This window comes from Capsicum annuum, chromosome 4 (genome assembly GCF_002878395.1).
Source record: "Capsicum annuum cultivar UCD-10X-F1 chromosome 4, UCD10Xv1.1, whole genome shotgun sequence".
NCBI classification, from domain to species: Eukaryota; Viridiplantae; Streptophyta; class Magnoliopsida; order Solanales; family Solanaceae; genus Capsicum; species Capsicum annuum.
This window is the reverse complement of record NC_061114.1, coordinates 212,737,933-212,757,104: the sequence shown is the minus strand read 5'-3', so window position 1 is coordinate 212,757,104 and position 19,172 is coordinate 212,737,933. Positions and strand designations below refer to the sequence as shown.

Genomic DNA, 19,172 nt, shown 5'->3' with positions numbered 1-19,172 from the left:
GGTGGAACTAATCATTAAACGACTCTAAGATTTAAAATGATATTTTAGTTTGTTTATACTAGTCAAGTATTTGATCATTTTCCCAAGGAAATTAAGGGGGTGTTTGGATGATGGAATTAATAAGGTGGAATATCTTGAGATTAAATTTATATTAAATTTATACTCTTTCATTTATTTTTAGTTGTTAGCATCGACTTGACACACATAGTAGGGAGTAATAAGTAATATTTTACTACTTCCTCCGTCTTAAAATAGTTGACTTTTTTTTTTAAAATATTGATTTCAATTTAGTTGTCCCTTTTATAAAGTCAAAAGTACTTTATTATGTGCTTCTAATACTACTCTTATTATTAAATGACTAATTAAAATGTATATACTCCAAGTTATATTTTTAAAGTATAATTAATAAGATTAATATGGTAAGATAAATTCATAATAAATATTTTTTAAGGGAAATGTCAAGTAAAAAAGGGCATTATTTTGAAATAGAGGATGTATATGACCATTTGAATATAACAAAATTTAATATTTTGAAAAATGACTATAGTTAACAAAAGGAGAAATTAGGATTAATTTTTAAATTGAATAAATGTTCTGGATATCACTTTTAGCATAGTGGATAGATGGAGTATTTTTCTTTAGTTCAAAATCAAAGTGTACATTTAATTCTCTAGAATATTCCACCTTATCTAATCAAATCTGTTGTTCTTTTATTCATCTCCCAAATTAGTTCCAGAATTATAACCTTTTAAGATTATAATTTCGAATATAACTTAGTTTGCGAACCAAACAATCCGAGTGTTATTTTTTTCCTCAATTTATCTAAAGACCAATTCAACAATCTTCGCTAACATAATTAGGTATTGTAATTCAATGCTAAATAGATGGGAAAACGCCATCAACCATGCATATACTTAACTTACAAGAATCAAAACACAAGTAACAAATTAGATGATTAAAACAAAGTTATGACTGGTCTATTTTCCTTCTTTTGGATCGACAGGTTGATTTTATTTTATTTATATAAATTTTAGCGATTGCTTCGAGAAGAATTTTAATGAAAAAAAAAAACGACACAGGATGCATGGAGCCAACAATTTTTTGTAAGATTTAATTGCCATAATATTTAGATTTAAGATTAATTATTAGTAGTATATTTTTTTTTTTAGATTCAAAACTGTTGGTATAGAGCTTTGCAAGAAAACTTTCACTGGTCAAAGTAACAATTTTGAAAAAAACTGTTCTTGGCAGCTACGTTAGCTGGGTATTCAGCTGTGATTGACAAAAGAAATGAATAATAATTACTGGTTTAGTATTTCCTTTTTTGGCTTAATCATTTGTTACCGATAAACTTAAATTCAAATTCAACGTCGTGTAGGGTCTATTTAAGGTCAGAGCGCGTTCTATTATTGAAATGTGTGACCATCATCTAAAAGCTTAAATTATTAGAAAGAATACACTTTTATTTATTTAATTATATTTTCAACATTTCTAATTATTTTTATATTTCAAGGCTCGAATATAAAATTTCAAATTAAGATTTGAGATATCGATCTTTCATTTTGTCAATTAGTTTATAGTCCAATAACATGAGTTAGTTATAACATCATCGCATAATGCTTTTACCATGTTTTGGTTCTCCAATCAAAGTCTTTGAGTACGAAAATATCTACCCTTTACTAAATTAAGAAATTATTTAACCAAATTATTGAATTTAAGCTTGCCTGTTAAGCAAGTCTAATCCTTTTTAGCTTTTACATCGGACAGTTAATTAACTCTCTTGATGTTAACATAGATTACTTTCAAGTCCTTTGTCTTCTTTAAGTTAACGTACATTACAGTTGAATTATAATCATGGGATGTTCTTCTATATGATGAATAATAATACTTAATGTCTAAATTTAAATCATTTTTAAGTAACCGATTAACCGTTTAAATCATACCTGTTTAAGCTTTGTATTAAGTAAAGAAATTAACATATGGGGCTGTTTCGTATGAGGGAAAATATTTTTAAAATAATTTCTTATTTTCTCTTGTTCGCTTACACAAAAATTGTGGGAAAATATTTTCTAAACCACTCTATTTCCCTTAAATTAACAGAATAACAGACATGTTAAAAACGCGAAATTCACATAATCCCTCACCCTCCCAACAATCAAATTTATTAAGAGAGAGAAAGAGAGAAAAATAAAAGGCGAGTAAAATATTGTTATTTTGCTATTCCATTTAATTTTTTTTGAAGGAATTGCTATTTATTTTAATTATGAAATTAAGTTGGCAAAAATTCAGATATAGGTAACTTTTAGTCCATAATTATAAGGCATGGTTAAAGTTTGCATAATTACAAAACATAGATATACCTTAAATCCTTCCCATTCTCTTCCTCTTTCTCGCCTCTCTCCTATCTCTCTCCCCTTCCTCCATTCTCATCCCTCTATCTCGTTCCCCCCTCACCCCCCACCCACCCCACCCCCTCTTTCTCATTCTTTTATCTTTTATAATTTCAAGAATGGTATATTTGTATATACACTGTGCAAAATGTATATGTACATACACAATATACATTCTGCAAATGTATATATACAGATATATAGTTATTTAATATACACTATGATAATATACAAACATTCAGATAAACAATTGAAAAAAAAAAAATAGATGTACATATAAAATTAACAACTTATACATACATGACTTATATAATTGACATATATGACTTATACATATATGACTTATACAATTACATCATATATACAATTAATATACAAACATTCAGATATATAATTGAAAAAAAAAAAAATTAGATGTACATATACAATTAACAACTTATACATATATGGCTTATATAATTGACATGTATGACTTATACATCTACGACTCATACAATAGACCTATACATATACGACTTATACAATAATATCACATATACAATTAATATACAACTTATACATATACGCGTATATAATTGACACATAATATATAATTGATAACAGTTTAGTTGAATTAAGAAAATCTTCTATGAAAAAATACCGCGAATGTGTAGGGAGGAGGAATACATACTGCCGCTAAAACGTCCAATAAAAGAATGACCTATTGTCGCTAAACACTCCAATCAGTTAACAGATAAAAACAAAAAATTAATTATGAGAGAGAAAGTTTTACTTGCTTTTGATATATACATTAACCATACCATGTAATTATTAAAAATTATTAACTATGAATTGTAATTTTTTAAAATATTAACCATGCAATCATTAAATTATTTTATCTATAATGTGTAATTTTTTCTTTTTTTCAATTAAGTTTGCTAGCCTCCATAACTTTTCCCTTTCGGTTTTAGTTAAAAGCCCATTAACAATTCTTCACCGTAAATCCAACATATCTCCAAGCCCAAATTAGTTACTTTGGTTTTCACCATTTAGATCCAAATTATCTGCAACTTGGCTTTAAGTGTGGCCTTTAACCTCCACCAAAATAACGCATCTATGTACATTTTACTTCATTGACATTTGAAAAATTGCACTACTTAATTTCTGATTATAAATGATTTTTTTTTTTTTGTTTTTACCACGAAAGCGTAGGGTCAATTTAAGTAGGAAACGTTCACTCACAAAAAAAAATGTCAAATTCAAAGTTTGAAACCAAAACCTCTAATTAATGGTGAAGGGACACACTAATGCATTTGGTATTGAGATTTGAGAGAATTACAACCTATAAGTCAAGTAATGTTTGAGAACAGTAACATATTAGTTAGGATAGTTAATACACTTGAGTCGATGGTCCTTCGAAACTCCATCTTCAAGAAATAGTGATAAGATCTGCATATACTATACTCTCGTTAAACCTCACTTGCAGAATTTCACTGAATATGTTATTGTAATAAGAGTAGTTCATCGCTGAAAACAAAAAAAACAAATACTTGATTTAGTAAATGAATTGACTAGTAGATAGACACATTGCAGTTTGGTTCTAAATTAAAACTACAAACCAAAACAAAACATACCACTAGGCAAACCTTGTCTACGTTTTCTCCCTTTTCGTATTTTTCTATTAAGAAGATGGCACCAAAATATTATTTTTGTCCAAAGCTTGATTCCTATTTTTCTCTTCAACCAAATTTGTTTTTCCTCTTTGAAAATTATTCATTCTGTCTCCAATATTTATTAAGTTGTTTTTAACTATTAATGTAAAAACAAAACTTTGAATTTCAAATTTTAACCAAAGAGTTACAATTGTATCTATTTTTTCTACCTTCATTCCAAGTGGATTAATCAAGGGTAAAATTCATAAATAACATACTTATTCCCTTAATTATGAGTTTCATAGCAACCGTTTCATAATTTCATAATATAGCAAGTTGTATTTTGTATTTTTGCAAACTGTTGCTACAAAAATACAAATACATATGATTTTTACTGCCCTTATAATCGATATGTATTTTGTATTTTTGCAAACTGTTACTACAAAAATATAAATACATACAAATACATATGCTACAAAATGTAATTTGATAAAAGTGTTGTTATTTTTTATAATTTAATACTTAAGTATGCTACTTTATGTATTTTTTCCACTAATTAATAGGGAAAAATACATGGTGTAGCCCTTTTTAAAAAAATAGCCCAAGTTTGGGCATATGAATATTGTGTGTCCTGTCGGCAATACAATTGCCACTTAATGACCATTGGGCCATTTGGCCATTTTCAGTCTTTCCAACTTGGGTCATTTGCCCCTTTACTAAAAATATTTCAGTTTTTTTTTTCTACAATTTTTTAATGAAAAAATATTCTGCTCTTTTTTTTGTTGTTTAAAAATAATAATTAAATATAATTGTATAAAAATGGTATAATTGTTATATAGGATATGTATATCTATATAAGATGTATGTATAGAAATTGTATAGTTCTATCAAATATGTATAAAATATATATACAAAATTGTATAGAATATGTATAAAAATTATATAATTGTTGTATAAAATGCGGAAAAAAATGTATAATTATTGTATAAATTGTGAATCAAAACTGTATAATTTTTGTTAGAATATGTATATGTATAAGATAATATATAGAAATTGTATAGAAGGTGTGTAGAAACTGTATAGAACAAGCCATAAAATTTAAATGGCTAGAAAATAAATTTTAAATTTCATGACCATTTTCGTGAAATTTATTTGATTTGAGGCTATTCATAGGATGCGGAAGAGTAGGGAGACGGGGCCTGACAAGATTCCGGTGGATTTTTGAAATTTTATGGGTTGGGCAGGTTTAAGGTGGTTGAGTGATTTATTTAACGATATTTTCAAGACTGCGAGACTGCATGAGGTTTGAAGATGGAGTACGATGATTCCGTTATACAAAAACAAGGGTGACATTCAGAGTTGCAACAACTATAGGGGTATTAAGTTGTTGATTCATACTTTGAAGATTTGGGAGAGGATGGTTGAGCGTATATTGAGGAGGGTCGTGTCTATTTCGAAGAATCAATTTGGTTTTATGCCTGGTAGCTTGACAACAGAAGCAATCCACCTGGTGAGGAGTTTGATGGAGCAGTTTAGGGAAAGGAAGAGAGATTTGCACATGGTGTTCATCGGCTTGGAAAAGGCACATGAAAAAGTCTGTACGGAGGTTCTTTGGAGATGCTTGGAGGTGAGAGGGGTCCCGGTGGCGTACATCAGAGCTATTAAGGACATGTACGATGAAAAAGACTCGGGTGAGAATGGTGGAAGGAAACTCAGAGCATTTTTCGATCGAGACAGGGTTGCATCAGGGTTCGACTCTTAGTCTGTTCCTGTTTGCGTTGGTCAGGGGAGGACCCACATGTATAGGTGGGGGTGCACGTGCACCCGTTAACGCCGAAAAAAATTGTGTGTATATATTTATATACCTTGAGAAATTGGGATATAGCTAATAGTGCATCCTAAGATGAATGGTAATGCACCTTGGTACGCTTGTTGAAGTCAGCCCATCCGTCCATGCAAAATTGTTGGAATGGGGATTTGAATTCGCGACCAATCCGTAAGGGAAACCCAACTTGACATTTGAGCTACCACAAGTAAACTTCATATTATAAGAAAGTAAAATTATTAGCTTAAAACTCTTATTTGTTCTATATATTTATTTTTCCAGTATTGTTCATATCTTTAGCGATCAATTGAATATGATAATATTTCTTAATCGACACCAAATATTTTTTTAACGTCTTAAGATAATATTGGTGCTCCACAATATTATCAAAAATAATAAGCGTAAAAAAGCTTCAAGGTCTATTGTATTTAAGCATAAAGTACAAATAAAGCGAGAGATTTAACGAAAAAGGCATAAAGGTAGAAAAGATATAAATATATGTCTAGTCCAAGACTAATAATATAAGCATGAATGACAAATATATGAACAATTTTTTATTTTTTTGATAAAGTAAAATATTAATTGTTTATTGTTCGTTTCCTCAGAAAGCCTCATTGACAAGGGAAAGTATGTATCAGAAATTAGAATCTAAGATGCACATTAAGCGAGGCGATCGCTCAACACATTTTGAGTCTTACTTCAAGGCTTATGCGCATCTTTGACAACACTGGTGCACCCACAGATTTTAAATCCTGGGTTCGCCTCTGGCGTTGGCGATGGATGTGTTGACATGAAGTATTCAAGGTGAGGTGCCTTGGTGTATGTTATTTACGGATGATGTAGTGCTGATTGATGAAACGTGAGGGGGGGGGGGAGGGGGAGGGGGAGGACTGAAAAATTGGAGGTTTGGAGGCAAACCCTTGAATCTATGGGGTTCAGCTTGAGTAGGTCCAAGATGAAGTATATAGAATGCAAGTTTAGTGACTTGAGGTAGGAGGACGAAGTGGTGTTGAGGTTGGATTCCCAGGATGTTTGTAAGAGGGATAGTTTTAAGTATCTTGGGTCCATGGTTCAGGGGAAAGGCGAGATTGATGAGGATGTCTCTAATCGTATTGGAGCAAGTTGGATGAAGTAGAGGCTCTCCTTAGGAGTGTTGTGTGATAGGAAGGTGTCCCTTAAACTTCAAGGCAAATTCTATAGAGTGGCAGTCCATCCAACCATGCTGTATGGAGCGAAGTCTTGGCCAGTCAAGAACTCCCATATTAAAAAATTGAAGGTGGCGGAAATACGAATGTTGCGTTGGATATTTGGACTTACTAGAGGGGATAAAGTTAGAAATGAGATTATCCGGGAGAAGGTGGGAGTGGCTTCGATAGAGGACAAGATGCGAGAAGGAACGCTGAGATGGTTTGAACATGTGATGAGGAGGGGCACGGATGCCCCAGTTCGCAGGTGTGAGTGACTCACTTTGGATAGCTTCAGGAGGAGTAAAGGTAGGCCGAAGAAATACTGGAGGAAAGTGCTTAAACATGACATGGAGCAGCTTCGGCTTACTGAGGACATGACCCTAGATAGGAAGATGTGGAGGTCGCGGATAAGGGTAGAAGGCTAGGGAGAGTGCGGGGGTTGTAGCAAGTAGTTAGGAGAGCTCCTGCTTAGCCAGGTTAGTAATCCCAGGGCCGACCTTTGGGTCAAGCAGCCCAAGCCCATGCTTTAGGCCCCCAATTTTGGGGGGCCCACTTTACATCATTTAAAAAAAAATCACATGTATTTATTTATGTATGCCATTTTGAAAGAATAAATGGCCCACTTGTCAAATCAATTACTGCAAAAGGTAAAATATTGATTTGCCTTGAAACGTTTTTTTTCTTTTAAAATAAATGGTAGTACAACTTTGAAAAGGCAAATACGTTTATAAAGAAATTGATTTGCCTAGTCTTGAAAAAGGCAAAAAGTTAGTACTTTCTTTTTTTTATCTTTTAAATTAGACCTTTCATTTTCCTTTTATTGAAAGATATAAATAACGTACATATTTTTTTCTCTTTATTTACCTTCATTTCTTATTTTCTTTTAGTTCTTCTACTATCAAAACTTCTATTGTTCAAGAAATTTCTTTTCATAATATTATTATTGATTCAATTTTTTCTTGAATATAAGATTGCTGATACTTTATGAAGATTAGAGTTATTGTTTTCAGATCGTCATTATATCAGGTTCTATTATTTTAGTTTTATTATTATTAGTATTCTGTTAAATAATTGTGTATGCACATATTGATATTTGGTAGACATATTTGTTATTTATTCATTTTTTTAATTTTTTTAATTGTGTGGATTAGTAGATATAAATTACACATTTACTATTTATTAAAATTTTAATATGTCAACTAGAAAATATGAATCCGGTGCTTCAAAACTTAAAAAAAAAAAAAGAATTGATATTTTGGTAGAATCTCAAAAAGGAGCTCTAGATAAATTTTTAATAAATAATAAAAAATTAGAATTAGAAAATATAGGAGAATGTTCTCAAGATGAGCAAGTTATTGATTCAGTTGAATTTGATGATAGGAGTAATACTATTCGAAAAGAGGAGGAGGAAATTAATGAGAAATCCAATATAGATCCTCAAAAAAATCAAGAATTTAATCAATCAAATAATTGTATTCATAAAAATATATATGATCCTAGTCAATGGATCAATATCAATACAAAATTGAGAGACTTACTGGTGAAAAAAGGACCAATTAGAATTAGTGATACAAATTTTTCAAATAATAAATTGTCAAGGCATTTTTCTAATGTTCATTATTTTCAAATTTTAGCAAATGGAGAAGGACATGAAAAAAATGATTAATTTATTCTAGAGATTTGGATAAAGTATATTGTTTTTGTTGCAAGTTGTTTAATACAAATTTTAATATTAGTAATAGTAAACTAGCAAGTGAAAGTAGTAAAGATTGGAGAAATTTTAGTGCTAAGCTTAAAGTTCATGAGATATCAAACGAACATATTATTAATATGAGTGCATGGAGTTACTTAGAAATAAGGTTGAAGAAAATTAAAACATTGATAAAGATGTTCAAGATCAAATCAATAGGGATAGAGAACACTGGAAAAATGTATTATCGAGAATTATTGTTGTAATAAAAACTCTTGAAAAAAATAATTTGGCATTTAGGGAAAAAATGAAAAGATTTATCAAGAGAATAATGAATTTTTCTTAAGTCTAATTGAAATGATTGCTGAATTTGATCCAATCATGCAAGAGCATATCTGGCGAAGTAAACATAATGAAATTCACAATCATTACTTAGGACATAATATACAAAATGAGTTAATAAATTTATTGGTGAGTGAAATTAAAAATAAAATTATTGAAAAAGTCATAGAGGTAAAGTATTTTTCAATTATACTTGATTGCACTCCGGATACTAGTCATCAAAAACAAATGTCTTTTATATTGCGAAGTGTTGATATTTCAACAACTCCAAAAAAAATTAATGAGTATTTTTTAGAGTTTCTAAAAGTGGATGATACAAGTAGTAAAAGTCTTTTTAAAGTTATTGTAGATGAAATTAAAAATGTTAGGCTTAACATTGATAATTTCAGAGGACAAAGACATGATAATGGGTCTAATATGAAGGAAAAACACCAAAGAGTTCAAAAATGATTTTTAGATATAAATCCTAGATCATTTTATTCTCCATGCGGTTGTCATAATCTAAATTTAGTACTTTGTGATGTTGCTAATTCTTGCACAAATGCTATTTCATTTTTTGGAGTAGTACAACGCATATACACTATTTTCTTCTTCTACCAAGCGATGAAAAGTTTTAAAAGATAGTGTACCTGGTCTATCTCTTAAATCATTGTCACAAACACGATGGAAAAGTCGCATTGAAAGTGTTAAGGCCATAAGATTTCAAATTCCACAAATAAGAGATGCTTTACTGAAATTAGCAGAAGTTAGCGAGGATCCAAAAACTAAAAGTGAAGCTAGTTACTTAGCAACCTATGAGCTTGAAAATTTTAAATATTTATTGGGTATGACTATTTGGCATGATATTTTATTTACAGTTAATTCAGTTAGCAAATCATTGTAATCAAAAGATATGCATATTGATGTTGCTATAGATCAACTAAGGGGTTTAATTTTTTTTTTTTTTTTTAAATATAGAGAGCAAGGATTTGTAAGTGCTATGATTTCTGCTAAAGAAATTGCACTTGAGATGAATATAGAACCTGAATTTCGAATGAAACGTGTAATACATAGGAAAAAACAATTTGATGAAAATGTTAATAATGAAATCACAAAATCTCCCGAAGAATCTTTTAGAGTTGATTACTTCTTATATATAGTAGACCAAGCTATTGTTTCTCTTCAAGATAGATTTGAACAATTTGAAGCTTATGAAAATATTTTTGGATTTCTATTTAGTGGTAAAAAGTTGTAATCACTAGATGATGAGAATTTGAAAAATCATTGTCTTAATCTTGAATGTTCTTTAAAATATAATAATCATTCTGATATTGATGGTTTAGACTTATTTTCATAGTTAAGAGTGTTAAGGGAGATAGTACAAGTAGATGACAATACTTTAATTGCTATACTCAATCAAATAAAAAGACTTGATTCTTTTCCGAATGTTTATATTGCCTATAGAATAATGTTAACTGTTCCTGTAACAGTTTCCTCAGCGGAAAGAAGTTTTTCAAAACTAAAACTGATAAAATCCTACTTGAGATCAACAATGTCTCAAGAGAGATTGAGTGGATTAGGTATATTATCAATTGAAAAAGAATTATTAGAATAAATTGATTATAAGACAATTATTCATAACTTTGCAACTCAAAAAGCTAGAAAAGTAAATTTTAAATAAAAATTATATATTATATAATATTTTTTTTGAAAAAAAAATATTAAAGCCTCTAATCAAAGTTTGGCTTTAGGCCCCCAATAGTGTTGAGCCGTCCCTGAGTAATTCTAGGATTGTGTCCATAGATAGGAGCCACTAGTCTGGAGAGTTTGGTTATGGTGGGTGTCTTTGGTCTGTGAGTGTAGGTTACTACTAGGCGGGTGTCCTATTTCATATTTCTTATTGCATATGGATCTTAGTTCTCTTATTCCGTATTGCTCTGCTTTCTATTTTTATTATTTCTTATTCTTTACTCCTGTTAAGCCATCCATTCTGCTTGATGTTTCATCACGACTTTGTTTACTATTCTTTATCTTGAGCTGGGGGTCTATCGGAAACATCCTCTCTACTTCTTCAAAGGTAGCGGTATGGACTGCGTACATTTTACCCTCCCAAACCTCACTTTGTGGAAATACACTGAGTTTTTTGTTATTGTTATTTGATCTGAAGTTCCATTCTAGCACTTTCACCTAATTAATATTGTCTTTATTTACTTATGTGACTCAAACCTCTAACTTACAACTTAACACGAATATATTCTACCACTCAAAATGACAATAACTTGTTTTTGATCAAGCTGGTCAATTAAAATAATAGATGAAATAAGGATTTTTTCGAGCAAATAACTTATATGGTCACTCAATTTTGAATTTTTATCACAGAAAGTCACTCAACTTTGATCTTTACTTCAAAAGTCTCTCAACTTTCATATTTTTACTCGGAAAGTCATTCAAACTATTTAATCATTTTTTAAAATAACATTTGCTTATGTGGAATTATTATTTAAATATAAAATTCATAAAAATAAAAATTATCTCTTAATGACCCTTTTATCCTTATTCCCATAAATTTAGTATCTCACCTACTCTTTCTCATTTTTCTTCTCCTTCTCGCATATTATAATCGATTCAATATTAAATATGTTTAATAAAATATCAAAGGATCACATTAAAATTTATCAATAACCAAAGAATTAAAATTATAATTATTTTGTTCTACCCTTTCAATCCTTATTTCAACTTCTTTTTTTCCATCTGATAAATGTTCGTATTGAAATCTAATTAAATTTAAATTTGCACATTATATAGCTTATGATAAATGCAACGCTCTCAACGGTACAAACCCCTCTCCCCCTTCCTATTTTCACTCTAAAGATGCCTTTTTTTTTTTATATAAATATTTGTCTATATGTATGAGAAAAAATATTGTACTGTATGTATATGTGTGATGAATTAGGGATTTCATACCCATAACTAAATATTATGAGTAATATACCTACGTTATAGGGATTCACTATATGTATGTAATAACTACGTACACATGACTTTTAGTAATAAATGAGTTAAATTACGTATCATTTAATTATATTTCATCGTATTAATATAGTTTATATTAATAATTTTTTATCCGTCGATTATTGTTAAATTTAATTTTATATTTTAATATTTTATTAGGCATATTTAATGTTGAATCAATTATAATATATGAGAAGGAGAAGAAAAATGAGAAAGAAAAATTAATTTGTGGAAAAAAGGATTAAAGGGTCATTAAGATAATTTTTTATTTTTCTAAATTTTGTATTTAAATAATAAGTCCGCATAAGCAAATGTTATTTTAAGAAAATGATTAAATAGGTTGAGTGACTTTCTAAGTAAAAATGTGAAAGTAGAGTAACTTTTGAAGTAAAAATCAAAGTTGAGTGACTTCCTGGGATAAAAGTTCAAAATAGAGTGACCATTTAAGTTATTAACTCGGATTTTTTCACTACTCAATGCAACAAAGCACACAGCAAAATAGCCTTACACTACAGTACTGATTATATATTTGTTATACATTATATATTGAACGTAAACCAACAACTGCTTAACAAAATACAATAAGGTAAGTAAAAATTCTATTTTTCACCACCTAGCTAAAAATGTTACCCCCACACCCACACACACACAAAAATAAAAAATAAAAAATAAAAAATACAACATTATCGATCAAAAAGCCAGCACAAAATTCAGAGAAAATTACCGGTCAAAATAATTTCTAGCCCCACAAATAACATTAATACTTTAAAGAAAATTGATGGCTGTCTCATTCTTTATACTCCGTACGTTTCAATTTGTTTTATTACCTTATTTTTTAGTTACATTTCAGAAAAGCATATCTCGTCACAGCATGTTTAAGACTATAAAATTAAATAATATTTTATTATAAAGCAAACAATGGTGGATCTAAAATAGGAGTGTACAAACCGAACCGTTAAATCAAACCAAACCAATGAATCAAACCAAACTGAGGAAAAAAACCGACTTATGATTTGATTTGATTGGTTTGGTGTTGGCAAAAAAAATCGATCATTCTTGGTTTGGTTTGGTATTAGCAAAAATAAAATCAAACCGAACCCAAACCGAACTGATGTAATACAAATATAATTTTAATTTTTTATACGTAAAAAATACTACTTATAATCTACTTTCTAATTACTTTTATTATTTTTTTATATTCAGAAAATAGATATATATTCTTGTGCCTTTAATTATAGTATTTTTCATTAATAACAAATTAATACAAAGCTCTATTAATATAAAAACCTAAAACTCTATAACTGCTTCACTTGTTACATTTTACTTTCCAAGCATCTTACTTTCATCTTACTTTTCTCATTCTTCAAGTTGTGATTTAGGTTTGTTTCTCTTTTTTTATGGAATTATGTTATAATTAATTACTTTATGGAGTTAAATTTTTAATAAATTGTCTCCAATTTTTCGTTCTTTTGTATGCTCATATTTTATGTGAAGGAAATTTTTAGACAAGCTATTGTGACTAGTGACTTAGAAATTGAACTATTGGGTATCCACATAATATTACTTTGAGAGATAGTAGTTTAGACGTCTTTGTAATTTGCCAACTTAATTTTTATTGAAACTACACTATGACCATTGTTTTTTTTTTTTTTTTTTAAATCTTTTTAGTGAAAACATTTAATTTTTTTTCTTCAATCACATTGTAATTCTAAAAAAATCGAGAAAATTGAAAAACCGAAAAAACCCGACTAAAACAAAAATAAAAAAATCGATTGTATATTGGTTTGATTTGGTTTATTGATTTAGAAAACCGACATTATTGATTTGGTTATATTTTAATAAAAAATCGAACCAACCCGACCTATGTACACCCCTAATCTAGAGGTCCAAAACTTTAAGGTTCGATCTGAAAACTAAATCTCTTATTTATCTTCTTGATTTCAGGATGCTCTTTTAAATCAACATTTATACATTTTTTATATGATCATATCTATTCTGCATTAAGTTTAAGAACACCAGAGCACCACAAAATTCATCATAGGTCTGTCTCTAATGCCAACAAAGTAATGTATGAATAGAAAAAGTAAAAGAAAAGGACGTTAGCTGTTTAGGCTACTATTATGCAAACAAACAAGACAACAAGAGCCCAAATGCGAAACTGAAAAAGGAACCCATGGTTTTTCAGGTGCTTTCACACACACACACACAAAAAAAGGAAAAATAACAAAAACATATATCTTTAACTTATTATATTTACACAAAGCTCTTCCTTATAGAGTAATTACAAAAATTTTAATTAATTGTGTAGGATGTATCAGGAGCTAATAATTTACCTCGACAGATTTAAAATTAGAAAAAAATGTATCGAAAGTTAATTATGTATCTTTACAAAGAAAAAAATATATTTTCGTTGAATGTAATATGTATCTCGACATATCCAAAATTAAATTTTTTAATAATTATATAAAATATCAAAATTTTCTGCAATTAAACTTCAAACTACCTAGATTTATGTTGTTTATCTCAAAAGAACAGTAATGGCCCACTAGCTGACATGTGTTGTCGGACCCTTCAAAAGTTCATCCAAATGAATCCGACGAGGTTCCGTCTTTTCTATTTCCACACCTACATTCCATTATACCGGCATTGAAAAGGATCGTTTTAAATTTTAAATCGAAAGTGTCTGAAATAAGTTTTTCATTATGTGTTTAAACATCTACCAATTAAAACATGCTAAGTTCGAGTGTGTAAATAAAACTTGAGGGGATATGGGGATGATGCAATGTTGTCGTCATCTTCTTGATACAATTTACTATACATTTTTCCCAACTAGGAATGGATTATATCAATGCACGAGTTGAATCCTTACGTTTCAAAGATTATTTGAATCAAGATGGATACATCAATTTGAACAAAATAATGAGTTTTGGTAATCCAATCACCAACTCAAAATCATTCTTATATTTTTTTGTTTCTCCTTTTATTATTTGCTTATAGTCTATCTAATTCAAATTGATCCGATCTTATAGATGTGTTAACTTGTACTATGCCAAATTAATCATACACCCATCATTCAGGAAATTGCATGCCGTAAATTCAAATATGGGTGTCTTTAGATATTTGATTCCAAATAAGAATGTCTTTGAAGAATAACCTTCCTTACTTTTTAATACACTAAAAGTATCATTTTACCCATCCACACCTCAAATATATTTTTAATCTTTCCATACTCATTTATCTCTCAAATTTTATTTTTTATTATTTTCACTTTTTAATTTTTCCTTTACTTTTATTATTCTACTTTTTTTCACTCTTTTTTTTTCTTTAAATTTATTATTGTGATTTTTATTATTTTCAATTTTTATTTTTTTCTTTAATTTTATTTTCATGTTTTACCCATTGTAATAAGCTCAGGTGACGAGAAATTTCATAAAGCTACAAAAAAAAGTTCATTTCAAAGCTTGAGCTTCGAATTTCTCTCTTACCTTTGGTGTAATTGCATTCTAACTTTAGGATTTTTGATTTTGCCATTCATCTCTTTGCACTTTAGGTAATTTCTCTCATTTTATCTTAATCTTATTGCATGCATTTGAAGTATTTGTTACATAGCAATTTTTTTTGAGCTGAAAACCACTTTTCTTTTCCGTAAATCACAATCTATAATGCATAGATTAATTTATAAACTCTATTTTTTCTATCTATATCACCTTGATGAAAATGCGTTTTAGGTGGTTTCTCTACTCACCGATCTCGCTATTGTCCAATCAGTAGGTTGTTTAGATTTAGATTTTTGGTGTTTTGTGTAGCCATTGAGTCAATTTTTTTGTCCAATAATTTTTTTTTTTGCAGCTTGATTCTTATTTTTTGTTAATTTTTAATTTGATAATTGTTTTTATCTTTATAACTCTGCAAGTTTTGGTAATCATGTCTAGCAAGACAAATCATGTCGAGTACTTTATTGATCCTAATGATTGATTCAAATCAGACCACCGTTGGAGAGGGGATTCAAATTATCATACAACGATAACGAGCTTTTTGGATGACACACAGTTGTCATTGTTGGAGAAAGGATTTTTTGAAAATTTGATGAAATTAGGTACCATGTGTGGCATATCTTGATTCGGATGCTTTGCAATCCATTTTTTATTAGAAGCATCTTTCATCTATGACATTGAAGCATTTGATAATCTGTCGAGCTTGAACACTGATTTTTGAGCGTTCATCGAGTGTGGATTGAATACGTCGAAATGGTAGGTTTACTATCTTTAAGCTTTTCATTTTGTCATTTTTGTACTTATGGTAACGCATATATTCTAATTGCATTAATTTTTCATGTATTTTAAGTGCCAAAAATATATACGTTAAAGAAAAAGATGTGCTGCCCGAATGTTTAGTGTTTGGCTCTTGTGCTGTGGATTCGAGGGAGTGGTTTTATTCACTTGCAACTTGTGGTGGACCTTTGAATGACACGGTATTATCACTTGCTATCCTAATCTATATTTGGATTGGCTAATATCTACCTGCTATCTTTGTAACTTTGGTGTAAAGTTGTAACTTTTCTATTCACTAGTAGAGCAGGGGCGAAAAGGGGTCATTCAATTTTTAGTTTAATCTTGATTTGTCTACCTGTTTTAAATTTATTTTCATTTCATTGTAGAAACAAAGCCAACACTGTTAACAAGATCCCTCCTGTTCCGATTTATCGTCCGATCACAAGGTTTTGCTTATTTCTTGATTGCATGATACTAAGTAGGCGCTTTGCCATGGAATTTATAAAGTTGGAGTTGAAGATAGAGTAATGTTTAATTTATATGTGGGGTTAATAACATTTCTGGAAGTTACCTGCATAAATTGCGAACAAACAACAGAAATCAACAGTTGAGGTACAATGTCTATCCCCTCCTAGTTTATTTTATAACTGAGCTACTGTTAACATTGTATATCCATATATAACAAAGTCACCAATCCCATTAGCACTAATTAAAAATGAAACAGAAGACAACATAATTATCGATGCTGAAGATTACAAGGCCACTGGTTATTCTGACGTGCCAATATTTGTGCAGCATACTGAAGCAATGATGGAAGAAATTGATATGTTGGTAAGCTTATATGATCTATATATCTTGGTTCTGAATATAATTCTTGTGGATTGCCATTGATGTGTTAAATCTTTGATTCAGGATGAGGAAATTGAGATGGAAGATGCAGAAGATTGGTCAGTTGTGGACATAAAGAGTTCTGATAAAAAGAACGAACTCACTGTAGTGGAATACATTGATGACATATATACCTACTACAAGAAGGCTGAGGTAGAGATGTTATCTCCACTCTTCCTATTTGTTTGTTAGAAGGTTTTTTATTTACAACTTGTACATGCTCATTACCCCACTGTATGGGAATACACTGAGTTTGTTGTTGTTGTTGTACATGCATATTAGGATTATGACATGTAGAGTTAGCAGAAGTCCCATATTTTTCAATTGATTATCTAATTCTTTTGGATAAGATCTCATTAAGCTTAATATATTGCCAAATTACTCACTCTAATTTCAACATGGACTGCAATTTTTAGTCAGTAAAATAATAGGTGCAAAACATAGGATATATAGATACATAGAGGGTATACTTGGGCTGTTTCTGTTGTGATGCTATTCTATCAAAGATGATTACTGTTTCAGTTTTAATTGAAATCTGGAAAGAAATAGAGGTGTATTTTTTACCCCTTTCTTTTAATGTCATTTTCAATTGCAGATCGTTGGTTGTTTCCCTCCAAACTATATAGAACAATAATTTGATATCAATGAGAGGATGAGAGGCATCCTCATTGACTGAATGATTGAGGTATATAGTGTTTGTTATTGTATGTCATTTCTGAGTTTTATGAAGAAGAATGTGATAATTTTAGGTGTCATTTAACGTCTAATCCAATTTATAGGTTCACTACAAGTTTGAACTGATGGAGGAGACTTTGTATTTAACTATGAATCTCATCGATAGATTCCTGGCAGTTCAGTCAGTGATTAGGAAACAACTTCATCTTGTTGGAATAACAACTTTGCTTCTCTCCTACAAGTATAAAGAGGTTTTTGTAACTGTAGTGGAGGATCTAATTTTGATCTCTGACAAGGCTTATTCCAGAAAAGAAGTGCTTGAAATGATTAGTTTAAAGACCAAAATCTTACATTATCAGGACTTATATCTCCATTTTGTTCTTCCTTGCTAAATGATTTCAATCGTTTCTTATCCACAGAAGAAGTTGATGGTTAATGCCTTACAGTTCAACATGACAATACCTACAACTTATGTGTTTATGCGCAGTTTCTTAAAGCCTCTCAGTCTGATAAAAAGGTCGGTTAAACGTCTTTGTCACATGAAAAAGTAACGCAACAATCTGAATCACTACTCATACAACTTTTTGTCATTGTTTAAATCAGGTAGAGATCATGTCTTTCTTTTTTATCAAGCTATGTCTGGTTGAATATGAAATGTTAGATTCCCACCATCAGTGCTTGCTGCTGCAGCTATCTTTACTGCTCAGTGCACTCTTGGTGTGTCCAGGGAATGGAACACAACCTGAGAGAAGCATAGCAGCTACGACAAGAATCAGATTTTGTAAGTATATTTTGTTTTTAAAGATACTTGTAAATGTACATCCCTTTATCGAGCAGATAAAGATGTGTAATCGTGTGCCTTATTTTCTACGAGAGAGAGTGCTCGAAATTAATGGTTTCTTTCCATCAGAAGATAGCAGTTGAAAAGCTTACTGGTGTGCACCGAAAGTATAGCACGTCTAAATATGGCAATGCTGCAAGATGTGAATCAATTTTTTTTCTGTTAGAAGCCTGGTTCTAGGATAAGAAGAACACATGAGGGGGAATGACATGCTTTGCCAGTAGTTGTGTTGAATGAAGTTATTGATGTGTGCGCAACATATGTTGCCCCAGGCTCTAGGGAAGGGGGAAGAGTGTTTTTGAGTTCTTTTGCTACTGAGAGAACCATGTGTTTATTTGTTTTTTTCATGTACATTGTTCACATTGCTGGTGTTGTGTGAAATATCTTGCTTTTCATACTTTTTCTTGAATACAAACATTAGAAAGTTAAAATTTCTTCTTA

At 30.1% G+C, this 19,172-nt stretch overlaps 1 pseudogene; it reads left to right on the top strand.

Annotated features, from left to right (window-relative positions):
• Positions 1 to 5,438: 5,438 nt before the first annotated feature.
• LOC107868684 lies at positions 5,439 to 19,129 on the top strand (annotated as a pseudogene).
• Positions 19,130 to 19,172: the final 43 nt, after the last annotated feature.